The sequence below is a fragment of the Passer domesticus genome, chromosome 6 (genome assembly GCF_036417665.1).
Source record: "Passer domesticus isolate bPasDom1 chromosome 6, bPasDom1.hap1, whole genome shotgun sequence".
Lineage (NCBI taxonomy): Eukaryota > Metazoa > Chordata > Aves > Passeriformes > Passeridae > Passer > Passer domesticus.
Genome location: NC_087479.1, coordinates 40,115,556 through 40,137,806, shown reverse-complemented (window position 1 = coordinate 40,137,806; position 22,251 = coordinate 40,115,556). Strand labels below are relative to the sequence as shown.

Sequence of the window (22,251 nt, the reverse complement as noted above, 5' to 3'; positions counted from 1 at the left end):
ACCTGAAAGCTAAATAGGGCAGGTAGTGAACAAAACTGCTGTATTCAGATGAAGATGAAGAGTCCTTCAGAATTAAAAACTTATTTGGAGTGGTGTGTTCATGTGCACATAAGAAAACTTATTTTAACAAAGACACCTTTTAGTGTTAAAAAACCCTGTTGATCACAGGGAAAAATAAATTATTAGGGTGTTCCTAAAACATCACTAGATTCTGCTAAGGAGTTCTAGGTGTGTATCTGGCAGGTTAGCTCCACAATTCCTTTAAAATCAAGGTTAGGAGAGGCACATCTCATTAACCTGCATATACTATTAAGAAGCAGCAGAAAAGAAAGAGCCCTAAGGCTGACTGTCCTCCAATTATTACAGCTTTCCTGCTAAAAGTAAAATTAGAAAGATGAAAATGCAATTAAAGCCTTAACCACACTAGAAGTTGAACCCTTTACTTTGAATTTCTCTGTAATTGTATTCTTCAGTCAGTATAGCTCATATCAAATTAATCCTGGAGACACTACTCATTCTCTGTCTGAAGCCTAGAAAATCTTGCACTATTGCAGACTTCCAATTCCCTGTCTCTTTATATTTCACTTTCCACCTCTAGTGGCCAGTAGTAATGGGCAAGAGATTCAAGGGTGGGACTAAGGAAGGTTCTGGAAATATCAGTGGCAATAATAGAGGGTCAGGGTCTGTGTTCTTATGCTCACAGAGCAGGAGTAATCAGGTAGCAACAGCCCTCAAGTTCAGCCCTTCTGTGAAACACTTCAGTAGTTGCTGTGAAATGTGGTGAAATACTTTTTTGGTTTTGGGGAACTGGGTTATGTTTGAAACATATTTATGTTGATTGATCCTCTGTATGCTCTGATGAGAAGGACTCCCTCTCCAAGGTATTCTGGAGTATGTTATCTGATGAGTTTTCACTCTGCCTCTTTGTCCTGTATAGACAGATTATGAAATAGTCATTACAGGTGTTTACACCTGAGATTGTAGAGATTTACAGAGTGCCATAATTTTGGACCAGAAAAATTTTGCTGCTATGAGCAGGCTGAAATCTCCCATTTTGTTTAAGTAATGACAAAAGTGAATTAAACTACCTATGATACTATATTGCTGGGTACAAGCTGCTTAATTTCTTTGTCAGTGTTTTATTCACAACCAATCTACTTTCCAAGCACCCCACCCCTTCAAATGTTTCATGGAATCACGAAACAGAGAACATGCTGAGTTGGAAGGGGCACATCAAGATTATGCAGTCCAACTTTTGGCCCTGTACAGGGCACCATGTGTCTGAGAGTGGTATCCAAACACCTCTTGAACTCTGTCAGGCTGGTGCTGTGACCACTTCCCTGGAGACCCTGTTCCAGTGCCCAACCACCCCCTGGGTGAAGAACTGTTTCCTGATATCCAACTTGTTGGCATCATGAGAACAAATGTTTCAAAGGGAATATTTGTATATGAATATTTGTTTTAAAGGGAATATATGTAGTTGAGGTTTTGGCGGTTTGCTGTTTAGTTGTTTTTTATTTAAAGCAAATTCTTTTAACATTTCTAGCAAATATTTGCATCAAAAAAAACCTTTGCTGGAGACCTTGTAGCACTTTTTTTTCCCCTGAAAAAAGTCCTAAAAAATAGTTTAAAAACTTCAAAATTTACTTGAAATTCTTATATTATGATACAGAAGAGAGTTAAATTATTTTTCTCTGCATGAACTTAGCTAAATACACCACCAAATTGTAGCACTGAACTTGAAAAAAATCGAGGAAATCATTAGTAGCATTATGAAAGCAAATCTTGCTTGCTTATGCTGTTTAGTAATTAGAATATAAATTAAATAAAAATGGGAAAATTATTCTTTAAATTACTCATATTGTTTAATGTATCATCCAGTGCTTTCTCTAAATAATCCCAGTGGTTAGCTGATGTCTTTTCTCTAGGGAGATTGCCTCACATCCAGAAGATTTCATTGTCAGGAAGTATTCTTTGGATCTTTAATCTCAGTTTTTCTCTACCTAATGAAGTAATTTTTGCAAACATTTCTAATCTGGAGAAAAGCAACTTACACTAGCTGCTTGATTCCATCATTTGCTAATTGGACTAACCTTTAAGGAGACTGCTTGTTTGTTTTCAGTTTCATCCACCATTTGTGTCTTTACTTGTGAAGGGGCAATTCAGTACTCAGTAGTGAATTGTGGGAAGTACATGAATTTTACTGAGAATGAATCAATGGTTTATCATATTTGCTTCTTAGCATGTATTACTGAGTCCTTGTGGTGCTGCCAACTATATTTGCCTTCCAAAGTTCTGTTTGCACTACAGAGGCAGCATGGCTGAAATGGCTTAATTAATCAAATATATTCAAGGTAAAGCTTATAAAGGGTCTAGCTGTGCTCTCTTGGGAGGAAAAGGAGGAATTGGAAACTAGTAGCTTCACTGCTGTTATTGGGTGTGTTTTATTTTGTCTCTGCAGCTCCATCACACTCTGCCCAGCTGTTGAGCTTCTGTTTCAGTCATTGCTGAGATGAATGCCACATGTTTTTTAGCATTTGATATAAAGAACATCATTCCAGCAGTGCCTCACATAACTGTTTGCACAGATCTCAAAATGCCTGATATACTAACTGGGAATCTGGCATAAAAAAAGCATATTTTTAATTGGAAGCAGATGAAGTTAATTGTGTGCCATGTCTGCAGAGCCACTTCAGAGCCCCGTACCATGAAGTATGAGTGTTTCTGCTGCAGTCAGTTGAAAGCACTGTTGTGGCATTTTACTGTGCATTTTTCCAAACCAAAGAATGTGACATATCATATGCCGCACAGCAAGCTTTGGTGATGTGTTTAAAAAACTAAAAATGAAGGTGATGTTTACCACTTTCTAACACTTTATTTAAAAGGAGATTTATGATCAGTACTTCTCAACTTTTCTGCAGACATATGCTCCAATTTTGGTTACGGTACATTACAAACTTATGTACTAGGTAGAAGTTTGTGAAGTCAAAAAGTCTTGCTTACTTTTCTTTGGACTTTGGAGATTATGCGGTCCCAGTGACTCAGGAGCTCTGATTTCATCTTATCATCTTTATGGTGCTGCCAATATTTCTGATATTTTGAGGAACCTAAACTGAATTGTCTAAGCCTGAGATGCATTAGAGTATAGGATTAAAAGCATAGCAATTTACTTTTCAGTTGCTGATCTTAATTGAATCCTGCAGTACTGAAGGACTTATATCTGTGATTTTGGTTCTTCACTTTTTACCACATAAAAGTAGTTTTTGAGAATCTCTACAGACAAGAAATTTGTGCTGATTTGAAGTTACCAGATTCCCTCTCTTGGGTGATACATTCCCTCTGAGGGTCATTTGGCATTACTATCTTTTCTCCTCCTTGTGAAATACACTTGCAGACCACTTTCTATCTCCACATATTGACAGACTCTGAATAGAGATGAGAGAATATTGACCAATTATTTGAAGAGAAGAATAGGAAGGGGGTAGTCTCTCTTGCATCCTCATGGCCATTTTTTGATTTTTAATTTTGTTAAGCTGCAGGGTGAACTCTCCATGAAGAAAAAACATTGATAGTTGCCAGTATCTTGAATTTTTTCATTATATATATAATAAATATATGTAATTATCAAGGAGTTGTGCTCTAATACACAGGTACATAATGTATGTCAGTCATCATAAAAGATTATGTCAAGTAACACATAACAGGAATAGAATATACATTTCAAAATGAGGACTAATTTTGTCTATCTAATTAGGGACAATGGTGACCCCATGCAGAGAAGATACAAATGTCAGATATAGCAGATTAGTGTATTAATTTTCTGTTGGATTTTCCTTATTCAGGAGGGTGAATGATATTGCAAGAATATTTAGGTGAAAAATGCTCATGCCTATCCATCCAAGAGTTCAGGTATTTTTAAAGTGCTCTAAAGATTCTGATGTACTGTTAATTAGAAGGTGGCATTCTTCTAGAGCTCAACAATCCCGTGCAATATTTATAACTCTCATGCATTTTTCTGTACCAGTGTTTTTTGTAATTTGGTTGTTGATAAATTTCTCCAGTGTTTACAGAGAATTCTCATTAATGTTTAGAATAGTCTTATGTGTGTTGACTATTTCTGAAGCCTTTGGTTACTATTTTGCACACCAGTGATTTACAAGATTATAAATAAATAAAGGCTTAAAGAGCCTTGCTCTGAAACTTGGAAGTGGACATGAAATGTGCATGCCGCAAATGCTATTCTGAAGAAACCTGAGCGCCTGGAATTCTGGATTGAGTGGAAAAACATAGATTGCCCTTGGGTATCCTTTGATTACAGCAGTATTCCCTATGTGCTGGGAATAAGCAACAGGTACAATGTGCAAACTTGTTGAACTTTTCTGCATAAAACCTCATAGCTTTTGCAATTAAATACAGTGGTAAGGCAGATGGTCTTTGGTGCTATATACTGGTGCGTTTTAGTGACTTGTAATGGTTTGTGAGCAATGGGTGTCAGTAATTAATAACAAATAACAAACAGTAATTAATTTGTGGTGGCGATCAAGGATGATTTATCAATGACTTGTTGTTGATCTGTGGTCCATAATTGCTTGAAACCATTTCACAAATTATTGGTTTTTGGAAACATTCTGGAGGTGTGTTTCAGTGATAGGCAGTTGCTGCCATGCACTGATTGACTGCCAGTGAGTGTCACTGTACTTGTGCAAAATACTGGCTAATAAGCCTCAGGACAGAGCTGGGTAGAAGATCAAAGGTCAAAAGGGCAGAAAAGTAGCCACAGCACAGCTGTGTACTTTGTGGAGGCCTCTGTCTAGCAATGACAAGCTTCCTGCTGATTATATAAGGATGGATGGGGAGACATTAACTGCCAGGGAGTGGAAGGGGGTATCGTCTTCCTCAAAAGCAAAACAAAAAACCCAACAAAAACTATTCACCCTAAGCAACCTCTTTACTCTTGCCAGTAAAAGCAGTGAGTACCTTCTTGCCAAGGACCAATTTCTGCCTCTTTCCTTTGTCCTTTTCATGTGCTCATTTCAGGGTGACAAACTTCAAATTTTCCTGTGTAGGCTCTTCCTATTATTAGAACAGTTGGAGCATGCTTTGATCAGGCACAGGTTAAAATTCATTGTTAAAACTTTGTGTATGCATATTATCAGGTCCCCTAATAGAAAACAAATACTGCAGCCATGAGGTAAGAAGGGGAAGAAATCCAGCACCAATGGGACTCCAAATGAAAACTCAGCAGGAAAGCCTTATTGGGATTTGCAGGTGCCAGGCCCTGAGAATAGCAGGATGAGAATGACAGGGAGCACAGCCAAAGCATCTCCAGGAAAACACTGCCACAGCAGCTGAGGTCAAAGGCTTCAAAGCTGTAAGTGAGAGGCAAACTACAGAACTGCAGATAATGACCTTTACCATTTTAAAAGCTGAGACATCTCAGGCACTGTGAACAAAGGTAAGTTTTATGTTTTAGGACTAGCTCTTCACTGTGACTGCTTACTACCTCTGCCAGAGCAGTCAAAATATGCTTGACTAGCATTTAAGGACAAGGCATTCCAATTACTCTTTCTGTCCTTACTGTTTTTTCCTGAGTGCATATCCCATAGTTCTCTGAGATTTTTTTGAGTGCTTTTTTTTGCTCAGCTGTTGTGAACTGGCTTTTCAGTAGGGAAAAGACTCAGAAAGACATTGAATGTCTATCAGAATCTCAAGGGTATTTTGCATGCTCTTTTATTCCAGAGCAGGTAGATAACAGCTAAAGTTAAAAATAAACACAACAAAGACCCACTTTCTAATCCTCCTGCATATCTGACAAACCATCTAGAGACTGAAGTACTTTCAAACTTGAATATTGGGATGGCTTGGGCTGAAATCCAGGAATAGTTGAAAGTAAGATCAGCAGACAAGATATGCCTTAAGTCACTTCTTAAATTAAACATGATATATGAAAGTGTTCAACTCAAAATAGAATTTGGATAAGATTTAGACATCTAAGTTCAAGATCCTGAATCCACAGACCATACCTAAAAGCTTAAATGGTTGACAACTTGTTGGTTTCCAAGTTGTCAACCACTAAATGTTTCTTTCAAGTAGTTTCAATTAAAAAAAATACAAACGGCAACAACAAAAGCAGTGGCTCAGAGATCCTATATTAAATTTGCAATTGAGAACATGTCCTGATGAATTTCCCTTTGGGAGGAGGGGGTCCCTCACAGAGGGGCATTACTTTAACATTTCTTAATAGAACATGTGCTGAAACCTACACAAACAGCAGCAGAATCAGAAACTGAGCACTGCACTTTTAAGGATTCAGTCACCAAAAGAAGACAAAGATTTGATCATTCACAGCCCATAATCTGTTGCCTGAAGACTTAGAAGGACAGAATGGGGCTGTCTTCTGTAGACATTTTGCTTCTCAATGAATCCATTAACGTTCAGATCACTAAAATGTAGGCAAGAACTTTGCTGTCATTCTGTTGTCTAGGGAGAAATATTCACTAGTGACAGGCGGTTTGCAGCTTATGAATTCAGAACTTTTGAAACACAGTTTCAAGCATCACAGTCTTTGCAATAAGCATATACAACAGAATGTAGCTAAGACTGTGGCTATGTCCCAAAGCTGTATTTGTATGCAAATATTTGTGGTCCTCAGCTTGAAGAAACAAGATAACTTTTCAGGGTCCAAAAGAATCAGAATTGCCACACAACCATATATATATATCAAAATTGTTATGTTACTTGTTTGATAAAGGAAGGTTGTCCTTTGAAGAGTTTTGGAATAACATACATGTTTATTTTGAGGATATCAACATCTGAATGTCTTACTTGGAGAAATTTTCCAGACTTACAGGAAGAAATCAGACATGATATAGACATGAATTCTGTTTAAAATATTTATGTAAAACTGTTGGTCTATCTACAGTTGATGTCAAGCCAGATGTGGGAGTTGGGAAGTTTCTAGGCTGGTTGCTCTTCAAAGCAAAAAACTCAGCAATTTAGGAATAATTTAATAATCTTTGTTTTAATAAGGACCTTATTTTCAGATTTAGAATACAGTTTATTTCAATCTTCCTTATCATTGCCAAGTGTCTCATCTCATTTTGTCATTTTCATTCTACCAAACATTATCACACTGTGCCTAAACCTTTTGCTAAATCTGAACTGCATATGGAAAAAAAAAAAACAAAACTTGCTTATGATAGCCTATGGAAGAAACACATGAGTAGCAAACTAAGTTCCAAAGAATAAGGATATAAGTTCATAGACAGGAATCCTTACAAGAAAATGATCTTTTGGTGGATCAAAGTGAAGAGGAGAGAAAATTGTGAAACCCTGTGTAGGAGAAGAAAAGAGGAAGCAGGTTGCAGTCAGAGTTGGAAGTGTGACAGCTGGACTGAAACTTAATTAAGGACAGCAGCATTATCTGCCCTGTCTCCTTTGCCAAAGTTCAGACTTCCATTGGATCAAATGTGATTTCTGGTCAAGAAGTGGTAATTATTTCCCTATGGAGACTGAATCCCAAAAAATCAGACTGTCAAAAGCAATGGGCATTTTTCCTTTGTCTCACCCTTCACCTGCCCTAATAATCTAGCGTCTAATTAGGATCTATAATTGGATAAATATTGATAATATCAATGAGTATTTTCATCTTTCACCAGCCATCCTCCCCAGCTACTCTCCTTAATCACTTTAACTCAGTTTTAGCTATGAATTTGGGAAACTCCCAGCTTCTCTTTCAGCACAGTGTAGTGGGTGACTATGTCTTTATTGATGTTACCAAGATCCATTACACAGGATCCTGGTAACAGGAGGTTGCTTGAACACCAGACAAAACAAAAATTTTGCTTTTTTTCTCTCTTTTCACAGCATACCATTTTGGAAGATCCCATTGTTTCATGTCCTTCAGATAAAGAGGGGATATCAAAAAACTGCTCTAATGCATTATTGCTCCTTTAGTCAACAATTCTTTCTCTCTTTGTGCTCTATCTACAAATAATTAACTTACTTTTACCACTTGATATGTGTGAACTTTACATTTTACAGCATCTGGAATCTTTTGTTATCTTTATTGAAAAAGCTGTCCCTTCTTCTGTTTTCCTGAAAATTATTTTTTAAAGTATTGTTTTAGTCCCATTTCCTGCCTATATCAAGGAACATATCCTGTGATTCGATCTCTTTCTGATCAATTTAACCTGTTCAACTTTGGCATGATTTTAAAAATGTGCCAGCTAGGTTCTCTAAGCAGTGTTGCTGCCTATTTATTTAAAATAGTAAACCCATAGGAAAATATATTTGAGCACTTAAATTTAATATAAATTTAATCTATCCAAGCAGGATAATTTACAAAACAATCTCTAGAGGTGCATAAGCAAAACTTACTAATCATAACCACATCAGGGTACAAAACTGCAGAACAAATATTTGCACTTCTGTCACAGCCACTTATCTGATCTATGCCAAATGCTGACAGATTTTAAAGACAATCACATTAAGCATTAATCAAGCTTGAAAGATGCAGCTGAGTAACAGCATACTAAAGAGACATCCATTTCTGAAGACAACTGCACACTCCATATACTCAGCCTCCTATTGCCCTAAAAAATGTTTCAAATCTGCTTCAGTCCCATGCTGTTTCCTTGAGTCTTTTTTGCATCCCTTTCTGATGTATTTTCCCAAAGCTTCTAATATCCCTGAAAAATTATTAAATACACAGAAGAGGGCTTCTGTCTCAATGGGTTCACTTCACTTAACAACAGTAGCAGAACAAACCAGCTGGACATGTTTTATTTAAACATTTCTCCGCTCATGCGTACAACACTGATCATATTTCCACCTACATATTCTCCCATGGTAGCATAATTTTTTTTTCTGTGCCGCTATAGCCTCTCTTCTCCATTCTTAATGTTCTATTTTTTTCTTCCATAGCATCTATTAGACGGGACAATTTTATATTAGCTCTGTTGCTACACAATTCTTCAACTCCCTGTTTAATACTTTTTTATGATGCCTTCCTACATTATTTCTAGCGATTTCACTTCAGCTCGCATTGTGTCTGTAAAATTGCTCAAATTTCTTTTTCTCTTGGACCGGTCTTGTTTGCAAAGCAATCAGCAGGTGCTGCTTTATCCCATTACCAGCTGTATTGTCTCAATTACTGCGTGTGTTCTGCTACATCAGAACACTGCTACTGAAGACAGTGCTGGGGCAGCCTTCTGTGCTGCTCCCTCCGGCTCTGTCTGGGCCTGGATCCCACAAAGATCTGTTGCCAGTGTTCATCCTGACAGACTTTGGCCTGCTTGAATGCCTTCATCATGCAGGAAGGCTTTTCAAATGCTGAGGCCTGGGTCCATGGCCGTGCTTTTTGCCATGACACCCAGATGCTATTTCCTTTGAGAGATCATAGAAAGACATGGCACAGGCCATTGATTAGGATCTTGTGTCTGTCTGTAGGTGAAACAGAGTTTAAAATCATAGAATAATTTGGTTTGGAAAAGACCTTTGTGGTCATCCAGCCCAACCGTTAGCACTGTTGTGTTCACCTCTAAAACTGTCCCTAAGTGCCACACGTACACATCTTTTAAAAATCCCCAGGGATGGCGATATTTATTGAACTGCTTTCTCTGGGCAGCTTGTTCCAATGCCTGACAACCTTTTAGGTGAAGAAATGTTTCCTGATATCCAATCTAAACCTCCTCTATCAGAACTTGAGAACACTTCCTCTGGTCCTGCCACTTCTTACCTGGGAGAAGAGACTCACTGCCACATGACTACACCCTCCTTTCACGGAGTTGTAGAGACTGATAAGGTCTTCTCTGAGCCTCCTCTTCTCCAGGCTGAACACCCCCAGCTCCCTCAGCTTCTCCTCAAAGGACTTGTGCTCCGGACTTTTCACCAGCTCCATTGCCTTTCTCTGGATGTACTCCAGTTCCTCAATGTCCTTTCTAGTAGTGAAGGGCTGAGAACTGAACACAGGATTTGAGATCTGATCACACGAGGGCTGAATACTGGGTGACAATCACTGCTGTAGTCCTTCTGGACACACATTTAGTCGGGAAACAAAATATAATATGAAGTTTGATCAAGGAAAGAGCTTGCATTTAATGCTATTGTAAAATCATCTTTCCTCAGGCTCAGATTCCTACAGCTCACAGGCACTGAACAGATGCTTACAAAGATATGTAGTTTTCAAAAACGTTTCCAGAGAGCACTTCCTTGGCTGCACAGGACACATGGAAAGGGAATTCATTGTGTGATTTTTTTCCCTTCATGAATAGACTGCAAACCAACACATCTGGAGGGGATGCAGTCATTCACTAGCAGGGCTCTGGACAAAGGTAAAAATATAAAACATTGAGAGGGGCCTCTCCACTCACAATCCTCTGGAGAAGTCCCTGGTTTACCACTGCAAATGTGCCAATAGCATTTGGTCAGAAAACTATACCCATCATGATGGAAAACAAAAGAGAAGTATCTTTATGTCCATCAGGACTGCCAGGAAATAAAGTTGTCGATGCTCAGACATGAAAACATCTCAGAATAGAATGTGGATAGAGGTGTGTTTCCAAGGTATTTCAAGACAACCTATTTCTGAGTCCTCCAGTTTTCTAGTGTACACCCAAAGTATATACTTTGGGTCCTAGTCTAACGAGCCATCATTTGCTGTGAAAGACTGGAGTAGATGACTAATTGAATCATAGGTAGGAGCTCAGCCAGGTTTTCCTTCTGAAATATTTCCATGTCATCCTTGGGTGATTCAATCTGTTTTGATTTGTATTTGTGCATGTACCAGACTCCATCCTGAACATAAAATTTCCTCTATATGAGTCTGTGCTCCATCTTGTCACTCAGCAAGATGTCGACCTTGCGAATGTCATGGGGTGAGAGCACAGAGGGGGAAGCAGATGGGCAGAGGATGGATGGGATTGAGCACTATGGGGGAACAGCCGTGTGTCAAATGCAATGATTCCTAGCCAAACGCTGGCTCCTGCATGTATTTTCTTCTGCCTGTATGTCTGTGCAGATCTTCTGCTGTCTGTTCAGAAGCATGCAGCTGGCTGGTAACCTTTCCCAGCTGGTGAAAAAGGGAAGCCAAATGTGCAGACAGCCTGAGGAAAAAATGGCATCAGCTGCAAGCCACTGAGCTGCAGGGAGAGCATGGGTGCTGGAGCTCTGCTGGCGTGGTGGTCTGGTTGTCTCATTATTCATGGTTTGTACAGTGACACGGGAGGTGTGTGTGTGTAACTGCTGGGTACAATGAGCAACCTTGTCAGTGAAAGTCTTGTGGAGCAAGGCTTCACAGGAGCTGTACTGTGTAGGGCACTTCTGAAGGTGGATTATTCAGACAGCCCTGTAATTAGAGGTTTGGCCAAATCTGAGATTCTGGAGTTCTGTGACTGATACATATCCAAGAGTAAAGTATTGTATAGAGGGAATAAGGCTGCCTGCCTCACAGATTTCAGGAATCAAATTATGTTTGGGCATGACAAATGAGCCCTTTGTTATAATTTCTTACAAAACCACAAAACCTTAAAATAATATTAACAGTGAAGAGTACACAATTCCTAATTTTATACCCTGCAGAGGACAGGCAGCTAGGAATTACAGTACCTGACCAAAAAAAAAAAAAAAAAAAAAAAAAAAAAAAAAAAAAAAGGAGAGATTGGGTTATTTGATTAAAAAATCTGCAGCAGTAAATTGGACAACGAAGGCCAAAGGGAGAAATAGGTACACCAAATTCTCACACAAAGTATGTGTTTTGAGAACATGAAGAGGACAACCTTCATTCCATATGGGTTACTGGGTGCATGCATTTAGTCATCCTGGAGCTCTATTTCCCTTGTCTGTGCTCCTATGCTGTGTTTCACTGGTGCCAATTTGCTGTTGGGATGAATACAGGTTTTTCTCGGAGACGAAGTATCAGTATTTGTTATCTGATGTAAAGGTTGTACCACCAGGGTTAGTGTTGTTGGACACTTTCCACCATAACAATTTGAATTAATGATCACTGTAGTTCAGAGGGAAAGATTTTGTTAGTCTTTATCTCATACTGATGCGTGTTTTATAAGTTTAAGTGGGGAATGTTGCAATTGATTTTTAAAAGCAAGGCTTGTTGGGAGGATCCAGTTCAGTTGAGGGAAAGGTTTTCTGAAAGAGTTGCTCAAATTAATGTGGCTTTCTGTGGTCTCTCCAGGACTGCCTATTTATGCACTGTTTTGCTGTCCATTTTGCATGGGTGGTTTATAGAAGATAGTCTACTAAATCTGGCCCCCAGTGGAATTGTTCAAAAAGGGGTCTCTCTGGAGCTCCAGAGATAAAATGTTCTGTTGTGGTTCTAGTAAGAATCAGTATTATTTTCTAGCAGAATATGATATTTCTACCCTGGAAATATAACTGCATTGTAAAGACAGCAAATTTATCTTTTTCCTGAAACCAGAGTTGAGTTAGTAATAGGCTTATTGTGGAATCATAATCAACAGGGAATATCTTCTGCTGCTGATTTGTACAAAAAAAACATAAAGGCAATATTCCAATCACTGAAAATCAAAAAAAAGGTTATTGAAAGTAGGAGTGTGAGGCATTACTTGCTTGTTCTAACAGAATTTCAGGTGTCTTAAATTTCACTTCAGTTATTCCCAAGAGAGAAAATGTGCAATATTAGTTTAAGAACAAATAGATTAAAAAAAAAAATAATTAAAGCAGATCTCACCACGTTTTCTCTCATATTTATTCTGGATAAGAGATAAGTGCTTTAATTACCACCATCGAAGTAATTACTCCATTTGATAAGGTCAATTAAAAATAATTTAGTAACACTATCTGGTACTAGAGTGGGGAAATAGCACATGAAACCTTTAAAGGATTCACCAGGGTATGTCAATCTCTTTCAGGTGGCAGGTCCTAATTATAGTCCAGCCTACAAATGCATCAGCATTACTGTATTTGATAGGTAAATCAATATATAGAGAATAATTTAAAGAGTGAATAGTAAATACTTGAAGCTCATTTCAATAATTTTTGGAACTTCTCCTAAATATATTTGTTTTTAATCCAGGCGTTCCACTTTAGTTGTTGTCTAACCCTGTGAACGCTGCAGTCCTTTAGGAGCCTTCTCATTAAGACTTGCAGCTGTGCTTTCGTGCATGCTTAGATTGTCCACAGCCTGAGCACCTCTTTTTTCTGTTAGTCCTGCTGAGAGCCAAAGAAGGAATCTATCTGCAGTGGTCCCAACAAAATGGTTATTTTACTCTCTCAGCCTCAGGTAGTCTAAAACTTATGGCTTCAGAAAGTGCCCTGCCTGGTGTATTAAAAACTGTTTATGGGGCTGAAGGCAGGCTGCTCTCCTCCTCCAGTCATGACTTGGTGCACAGATTCATGTTAAGATGATGGGGAGCAGAAGAGCGAATCAGAGGGTGTGTACCCAGCCTAGTCTGTAGCAGGTTCACTCACCTAGATGGGTAGGACTCTTGGATTCTCACCGCCAAGCTTATTTATGTGTTTTATTATTAGCCAGTCAGTGCATAAATGTGTAAATAGTGCTTGAGCAGTGAACCTGAGCGTTCACTTTCCTGGATTGTATCCCAGCTACCCAACATGATGAATTCCTGATATAGCAATCTTGAATTCTCTTATACTTTGTGATAGCTTCCCAAAGGAGTGCAGCACACACAACCACCATGACCAGCTATGAGTCTGATGATCAATTATTGCATTAGGAGATAGGACATGTGGATATTAACCTCAAAAGAAAAAAAATCTGCACCTGCCAACTCCTGCTGAGTGCCAGACTATTACATGAAGTGCAGCTGCCATTTCCTTCGTTTGACAGATTTTAGAAGAGAGCAAGCCATGGTTACAGAATGTAGTTGCCATGAGTCTGATCTTATCAATGTACAACAGCTGTACTGGGAACATTTACTCTAATTAGGCAGAGAAACACCTAGTTTCCTTTTTCCTAATTGGCCATAGTCTGTCCTAGACAGCAAGCTGATCATTTCTGTGTGCAAAATACCAGCAAGGCTAAAGCTGAGCCAGACAAAGACTATGCCATTAACTGTGCTCATCACCATCCACTCCTCTTGCTCATGACAATTATTTACTCAACTTGGTTGTCAATGACCTATTTTCTTCTCAGCCTAGTTCTGTGAAAATAACTCTGATTAATTTATACACTTCCAATAGTAAAGGTTTACCATGGGCCCATTTGCTTTGCCAGAACTAGGTTAAGTAGCAGCCACCCACACACATCTGAGAAGCCTCAGGGAATTTAGGTGCCTCTAGACTGAAGTGACAGCTGACTAGAAGTTTTCCCTAGTGGATTTTTGAACATAAGCACCTGAAATCAGTAAGTTAAGTATTACAATTTAAGCATATGATGGGTTTCACAGCTTTTTAAAAGTGAAGCGAAGATGAGGCTAATTACTTAACTCCATTCCAATGGAAGGGAAATAACTGGGGACTGCGTTTGTAGCTCACAAATGAAGGCAAGAAGAATGTTGCATTGAAGAACCGATTCTAAAAAGCTGAAAGGAAAGAAACAATGTTCACTTTCCATCTGATGAAAACTCCAGCAGACTGAGTGGTTGTACCTGGCACTGTAGGGGCCTCTGATATCAGGGCTATGCACTAAAGCTGAATTCCTACTGATTGCATTTCATTTGCATCTTAAAATAAGATTTGCTTGTCTTTGTCTGTATTTGTTTAAATTCAGCTTTCAGGAACTTCCATGTTAAGGTGCTGTGACATAGAATCAGATGCTACTTAGACTGACTTACACGTCTGTGGTTTTGACTTCAAATAGCAACATTTCTCTTGCTCCTCCTAAAGTAAAAATTGAACACAGTGCTCAACTGAAGTTAGTTTTGTTAGGGTGATTTGACTCAAGGGGACATAGCCAATGAAAAGCACCACAACCTTTAAAATGAAAGCAACAAGCATTTCAATGTGTCTGGTTTTTCTCTTCTCCAACTACTATTCACTTGCTTAATTTCAGTAGAGTTTTCTTAAAACTTTTTATAAGCAAGGCAACCTAATTACCTATTACTTTATGAAACGTTTACACAAGGGGGAGCTGTTACATGTGAGCCGAGACTCCTCATGGAGCCTCTCCCGGACAAATCTATTACAATAAATTCCACAAATAGGCAGCAGATGTCAGCTCTCCAGCTCTGATCAAAAGAAGATCCTTAAAATTCTGTCTTGCCTCAGAGATTCCCTACAGTTTTATTAGTGCTTTCCTGAACCAATCATTTAATTTTGTTTTCCTGAGTATCATCAGAAAGAAAATTCATAATGGTGGGGTATTATTTGTTTATACATAAGGAGCAGCTGTTCCTGGGGAAAAATACTAGCAGTAGAGAGATGCTCAAAGTGCAGAGGAGAAAAAAAAACAACAAAACCAAACAGAAATAAAGGCAGAGTAGCAGGAAAGGAATGAAAGAAGGCACACAATTAGGAGTAAAAATCTTGGGTCTTATTCCATAGGTCATTATCTGACTGAACCAAATCACTCTTTTCTGCTCAGTTTCTATAGAGAGGATAGTTATATGTACTTTGTTTTGTAAAGCTTTTAATAATCTATTTATCTATTTGTAAATGTTTCTTCTTTTTTTTAAATTTTAATGAAAACAAATTTTCTGATTCATCAGAGACGTGATAAGGAACTAGAAATACACAGAAACATGGGAACACATTTCGTCATGTGCAGACCAAAACAGCTGTCTTCCCCTTTGCTTTCTCCCTCCACACACCACCCTGTTCCTCAGAAAGGAAAGAAGTCACAAGACATGTAATCCTTAATCCAGGCTTTTCTCTATTTCAGTAATCACCAGTAAGTTCTGTAGCTCCAGGAACTTTGCCTTTTCCAGGAAAAAGGATCTGGAACTTGCAGCTTCCTCATCATATAATAAAAGAATCCCTTAAGGATAATAATGGAATGTCATTGTGGGAAGCATTTAAATTTAGCCTGATCAAAATAACCACGTTTTAGTGAGAGTGAAAATTTTTGGTTTGCTCATTAGACGGAGTTGGATTATGAAGCCTTGTGGCTGGCATAGTTTTTGACTCTCTGTCATATTCACCTGGAAGTCATGACAAGTGTCTGCTGCACCTCAGCAGTTCTGTTCAAGAAAGCAATGACACTGATCAGTGACCTCTTGTCATTGGCTTTCACATTCTCAGTAAAAACAAGCATTCACATTCTCAATCCTATCATGTCCTGTACATGTGTAGTCCATCTACAGAAGTTTCTTGATGAGCTGATGAGGCTAAAAGAATTGCATGCAGGCTTATTTCTGTGTAGGATTATCTTGTTTATGTATATGAGTGTTGTATAATGGAGAAATGTTACTTCATCTAATTGGTTGAGGAACTAAAGAAATCCCCTGAAGTTTGTGCTTTTCCTGCCTAAATCCAAATTGATTAAAGTTTAGGAAATTATAATTATGTCCCTTTTCAGTCACTGCCTTAATCGTCCCTTTAAGAAGCAAGCAATTACAACGTCACAGTGGAATCCTCTGGCAGTAATACAGAGACTTCATGTTAGCCAAACAGTCTGGCTAACAAACACTGTCACTGGCTACCCATTAAATGCTTTGTGTGCATTAAATGGATGTTTGTACAGAATAATATGCAATTTTTTACCATCAAGGCTATGAAATTTCTATAGTCTACTTATCAACAGATAACCACAGAGAGAAGTGTGGATTTAAGAAGACCTAGACTTATTCCCTCTTCTCTCATCTCTGAAAAAAATCCTCTAAACAGTTCAAAAAACAGGAAATACCCTATGGAATTAATTTGAATTAAGAACTACAATGTGTCCTCATTTTAATCCAGGCAATCAAGTTAAAATCAAATTAACAAAGAGAAAAAATTAGGGCCCAAATGTTCTTTGAGTATTTTTTAATTAACTCTGTTTTCATTATTTTTTTGCAGCTGCTTTTATACCTTCAGGTTCTGAATAGAACTGAAGGCAAAGAGCTGAAAAAACTGAACATTCTTACATAAAACAGTGATCTTCCAAATTGTTCTCTGCTAGAACTTACACTTTCTAACACATATTCTGTTGGGGGTAGGGGGCAAGGAGAGATCAGGGTGAGGAAGGTTGAATACCTCTTCAAATTTTGACATGCTCTTCAGTGTTCAACAATTTATAACCCAGTCATAAATCTGTGTAGAAATTTCATGTAAAGAGCTATTTTTTCCAGTATTTCTTCTTTTAATTTTTAAATGCCTTTTGACCACAGTATAGCTATTCAGTGTGAGAATTACAGGGCAAGTTTGAACACTTAGTTGGCACTAACACTTGGATATCAGATGTTCATATATCCTCTGGAGATTTTTGGCCTTTGAGGCTGCCTGGAAAGAGTACACCATTGCAATTTATTTTCAAAGCTTCACATCATTCTGAAGAACTGCAGAGAATTCATTATTTTATTTTATGCTTTGAGTGAATATTAGAGACAAATGCTTTTAGTTAAGTCAGTTTACTCATTTCTCATTTTAATTATAATCTTGAAATATTTCCATTATTTCTGGTATGAACTTCTCTATTTCCATCTTTGCAGAAATTCCAAACTCTGCTACACAGAAGTTTTGAAGAGCCTGCTCTAGTAAACCCCACTTTGAATGGTAGGATGGAGTAGACAACCTCTAGAATAATTTACTGATGTTTATTAGTCTACAGTTCTCACTGAAGCTCCTTTTCAAATGCTGTTCTTGACAGCCTGGAACTCTGCTTCTGGACAGAATATACAGAAAGTGCTAATGATGTTATTTATTCATTTATTCAAAACCCATTGTACCATTTCACTTAACTTGGGACAGTTTTTCTATAAAATCAAGATTGAGATTTGAAGAATCTAGTTTAAAACTTGTTTGTGTTTAATGGCTGCAGGACTCTCACTGTTCTGTTAGAGCATGCTGTGCTCTAACTCCACCCTGTCCTGCCCTGGTCCAGTCAGAGTCTGTGAAAGCTCTCTTTCCTCATCACCTGGAGTGCTTACAGCACTTGGAGTCTTCACTTGGAGTCACATGCAGGTGGAGTGTCGACATGTCAAAAAGACACGCAGGAATTATTGCCAAATGTCCTGGCTGAGGACTCTTCATCCTTGGTGCATGTTGCCAGCACTTGCTTCTGGGGAGCAATCTCAATGTGGTCACGCTTAAAAACCAGTCATCAGAGCAGTGTAGGTGTGACTTACTTAGAATTGTTCATTTTCCTGACACCAAGAGATAAAACACAGATCTTACACTCTGTTCCCACAAAACTGAAGTACAGTGGGGAAGTTTTTCTAAGAGTTTGTCATCATGGTTCCTTTGTTAAAGGCAAAAAACAGCTGCACATGGAAATTGCCTTGCTTATGTTAGAGAAAAAAAAAAAGAAAAATTTGTCTTCTAATGTTCTTATAAAAACCCTCTATGTTTCACACTAAGGTTAAAATCTTCCACTGAAACAATGATAAATATTAATTAACAAGAGGGATTAAATAAAAGTGTAGGTGATCATCCTTATTTGGAGGTTATTTGGAGAATTCTTATTCTCCAAATTCTTATCTATCCTTCTTAACCTGGCTGTTGTCTCACTCTCTTAACCCTCAGCACCTGAACACTTAGCATTTTAATGTGAAAAAATGTTCATTATTACATTTTTAGGCTTAAAGCATTCTTTTTCCTTCCTATTATTTCTACTTGGTGTTGCTGATAATGGTGGTCCCAACACTATAATGTACAACATATCAACTTTTGACATTTCTTGTTCTGTTTTCTGTGTCAGTTGCACTTTAAGGAACATTTGTGGGTAACTCAACAATTTCTGGGTAACTCAATTACAGATGAACCTAAATAGACTTCCCTTGTTTAAGAAAGTGGGTCATGCTAAAGGGGTCTGACTCTCTTTAAAAGGAGCAAAGAGACCCTGCCCTAGAAGAGAACTGTGTACTTACAGTGAGCAGTTTCATATATGATGTTAGACCTGCTCAATGCCTGACTTAGGACAAGAACCCTGCCTTAGTAAAAACATTAGATAATGACTGCACTTGATGTAGCATATCTGATGGGATCTACACTGTGGCCATCAGGTATTTTTCCATAGTCACTGATTTTTATTTTGAGTTAATATCTTATTCATTTAACTACTCTTAAGCTCAAGTTTCTTAAACATGAGGGAAAACAGCAATTTTATTACTGCCAAGACAGGAACATGAATGGTAACATGGTGAGTAATAACTGACATACCCAGCTATTCTGTCGGAAAAAATATTAATTTTGTAAGTGAAATAAAAGGCAATGCTTGCTAGAAGGAAGAATTTTGCTGGAGAAATAGGGAGACTGGGAGGGGATATTGTCTTCTCCTGATCATTTTGAGAATTTTGAAGTGAAGTAATTTCTTTACAAAGAGCAGTATTTCTGCCTCTGAGAAAAAACCTCTGCACTGACCCCATCCAGCCCTTCAGTTTTCAACTGTGACCCCCAGCATCTCATTTATTTGTTGCCATTTTTCTTTCTGCTTACTTCACCTTACTCCACAACTGTTTAATTTTAAAACCTACAGAAATATGGTTTTCTTTCTAAACACTTTTCTCTATTCTTATATTTTTTTGTAGCTGTCACTTGTTTTAAAGTCTTTATTTCCTTATATTTTCTTACAGCTCTAACAGTCTGAGAAACACAATTCCTTCAAGTATCCTCTATGAAGGACTGCAGATCTACTACCTCTCTTGATTTATTTTCTGCATATAGGAAAAGGGATGAATAATATTAATTTGCCTGGTAATACATGTATTCATCCAAGAATGAGGAGAAGGAATAGAGTCTTTGAAGTTCATCCCCAGAGCAAAGAGTTTGTAAGAATTTAAGTACACAGAATATTTTTTATTATATGTAATACCCAAGTCATATTACCCCTTTAAAATTCAAGGTGGATATACTTTGAGTAGAAATTTGGAGCATGATATCAGTGTATCAAGAATTTTAAAAACCGTTCCCCCCGTATTAGAAGTACCCCCCGCCCTTAATGTCTGCTCAATAATCGTGGAACAGATGGTGAACAATACCATGTGAAAGAAAAAAAAAAAAGACAAAAAAAGGGCAATTTTCTGTTCCAGTGTGGAGTATAAATACAATTTCACTGTCTACCTTGTTCAATGAAGTAACCTCCACCAGATAAATTAACTTCTTACTGGGAAAGGGGATTGAAGAGAAAATCCCCTTCACTTGAAGATAGAGAACTCTTTTATAGGTGGCATAAAATGCAGAAAAGGCGAGGAGGAAGACATGACTTACAGGGGAAGAAAACAGAGCCATGCCATGATTACTCAAGAAAAGCAATAAAAAATTGAAAATTATAGTGACTACTAGAAAATGGGCGAGGATTCTATGATGTGCAGTGCAAAGGACCAAAAGATGCCAGAACTAAGCTCACAGATGCTGCAAAGGCAGGGCAAAAAGTCGAGGAGGAAGACACGACTTGCAGGGGAAGGTATGAGAGCCATGGCACGGATACTGGAAAAAAAAGAAAAAAATCTTCGGCAAGCTCAAACCCACCAAAAGGCATGGGATGCTGTCAAGTGCTGGGACTTGGTCCAAAGGTTGCCCAATTGATTCCCATTGAAATCGCGAGATTTCGTTTCCCTTCCCGAAAGGGAATTTCGGGAAGGGAAACGAAATCTCGCGACCCTGAAAAGAAAGGCTTCCAAAGGCTCTGGAAAGGAGATATGATCAAATGAAGTGCGGCTGACAAAAATCCCAAAACCCAGAAAATCGGGATATTTAGTGACTACAAGAAAATGGTGTGGGAGGAAATGTGGTGCAGTGCAAGGAGCAAAAGTTAGCAAAACTAAGCACCCAGATGCTGCAAAGTCACGGCAAAAAGTCGAGGAAGAAGACACAACTCGGAGGGGAAGATATGAGAGCCAAGGCATGGTTGCTGCAGAAAAAAAAAAAAAAATTTTTCAAATTTAGGGACTACTAGAAAATGGGCTAGGATTCTATGATGTGCAGTGCAAAGGACCAAAAGATGCCAGAACTAAGCTCACAGATGCTGCAAAGGCAGGGCAAAAAGTCGAGGAGGAAGACACGACTTGCAGGGGAAGGTATGAGAGCCATGGCACGGATACTGGAAAAAAAAGAAAAAAATCTTCGGCAAGCTCAAACCCACCAAAAGGCATGGGATGCTGTCAAGTGCTGGGACTTGGTCCAAAGGTTGCCCAATTGATTCCCATTGAAATCGCGAGATTTCGTTTCCCTTCCCGAAAGGGAATTTCGGGAAGGGAAACGAAATCTCGCGACCCTGAAAAGAAAGGCTTCCAAAGGCTCTGGAAAGGAGATATGATCAAATGAAGTGCGGCTGACAAAAATCCCAAAACCCAGAAAATCGGGATATTTAGTGACTACAAGAAAATGGTGTGGGAGGAAATGTGGTGCAGTGCAAGGAGCAAAAGTTAGCAAAACTAAGCACCCAGATGCTGCAAAGTCACGGCAAAAAGTCGAGGAAGAAGACACAACTCGGAGGGGAAGATATGAGAGCCAAGGCATGGTTGCTGCAGAAAAAAAAAAAAAAAATTTTCAAATTTAGTGACTACTAGAAAATGGGCTAGGATTCTATGATGTGCAGTGCAAAGGACCAAAAGATGCCAGAACTAAGCTCACAGATGCTGCAAAGGCAGGGCAAAAAGTCGAGGAGGAAGACACGACTTGCAGGGGAAGGTATGAGAGCCATGGCACGGATACTGGAAAAAAAAGAAAAAAATCTTCGGCAAGCTCAAACCCACCAAAAGGCATGGGATGCTGTCAAGTGCTGGGACTTGGTCCAAAGGTTGCCCAATTGATTCCCATTGAAATCGCGAGATTTCGTTTCCCTTCCCGAAAGGGAATTTCGGGAAGGGAAACGAAATCTCGCGACCCTGAAAAGAAAGGCTTCCAAAGGCTCTGGAAAGGAGATATGATCAAATGAAGTGCGGCTGACAAAAATCCCAAAACCCAGAAAATCGGGATATTTAGTGACTACAAGAAAATGGTGTGGGAGGAAATGTGGTGCAGTGCAAGGAGCAAAAGTTAGCAAAACTAAGCACCCAGATGCTGCAAAGTCACGGCAAAAAGTCGAGGAAGAAGACACAACTCGGAGGGGAAGATATGAGAGCCAAGGCATGGTTGCTGCAGAAAAAAAAAATAAAATTTTTCAAATTTAGTGACTACTAGAAAATGGGCTAGGATTCTATGATGTGCAGTGCAAAGGACCAAAAGATGCCAGAACTA

The 22,251-nt window shown here is 38.6% G+C and overlaps 1 long non-coding RNA gene across 1 annotated transcript in view; it reads left to right on the top strand.

Annotated features, from left to right (window-relative positions):
* The window catches only part of LOC135302137 (uncharacterized), a 42,265-nt gene extending 24,403 nt beyond the window's left edge, over positions 1-17,862 (top strand). The window contains exon 3 of the long non-coding RNA XR_010363836.1: positions 17,565-17,862. This is a non-coding gene — a long non-coding RNA (uncharacterized LOC135302137). The remainder of the gene's footprint in view (positions 1-17,564) is intronic.
* The last annotated feature ends 4,389 nt before the right edge of the window (positions 17,863-22,251 follow it).